The sequence below is a fragment of the Leptonotus elevatus genome, chromosome 2 (assembly GCF_054856555.1).
Source record: "Leptonotus elevatus isolate MCC_2025b chromosome 2, RoL_Lele_1.0, whole genome shotgun sequence".
NCBI classification, from domain to species: domain Eukaryota; kingdom Metazoa; phylum Chordata; class Actinopteri; order Syngnathiformes; family Syngnathidae; genus Leptonotus; species Leptonotus elevatus.
The window spans coordinates 24,642,553-24,642,798 of NC_141240.1; the positions used below are offsets into that span (position 1 = coordinate 24,642,553).

Consider the following 246-nt stretch of genomic DNA (forward strand, 5'->3'; position numbering starts at 1 on the left):
CGTGAGTTTTGGAAGATGGTCGAAGTTTCAGCTTCCGTGAAGTGAACCCGCTCACCAAAACAGCCTGCCGAACAAGGGCTGGGATATTTCTACAACGCTGTCAGTTCGTTTCCCGAGTATCTCCCGGAGTACGGGTAAGAGAGCAAAACCAGTAGCCAGTGAGTTCATGATTGTAATGTAGCCTTACACTGCCGTGGACTTTGGTATTTCTGCCATGACGGTGGCACGAGCTAGCAGGCTAGCAGC

The 246-nt window shown here is 51.2% G+C and overlaps 1 protein-coding gene across 2 annotated transcripts in view; it reads left to right on the forward strand.

The window, feature by feature from the left end:
• The window catches only part of itchb (itchy E3 ubiquitin protein ligase b), a 21,248-nt gene continuing 21,002 nt past the window's right edge, over positions 1-246 (forward strand). The window contains exons 1-2 of one of the 2 annotated variants that reach the window (XM_086068360.1): positions 17-134; positions 235-246. The exon at positions 235-246 is cut by the window's right edge and continues 84 nt beyond it. The gene's annotated coding sequence lies outside the window, so the exon portion shown is untranslated. Of the gene's footprint in view, positions 135-234 lie in introns of both variants that reach the window. The other variant, XM_086068359.1, reaches the window with a different exon arrangement.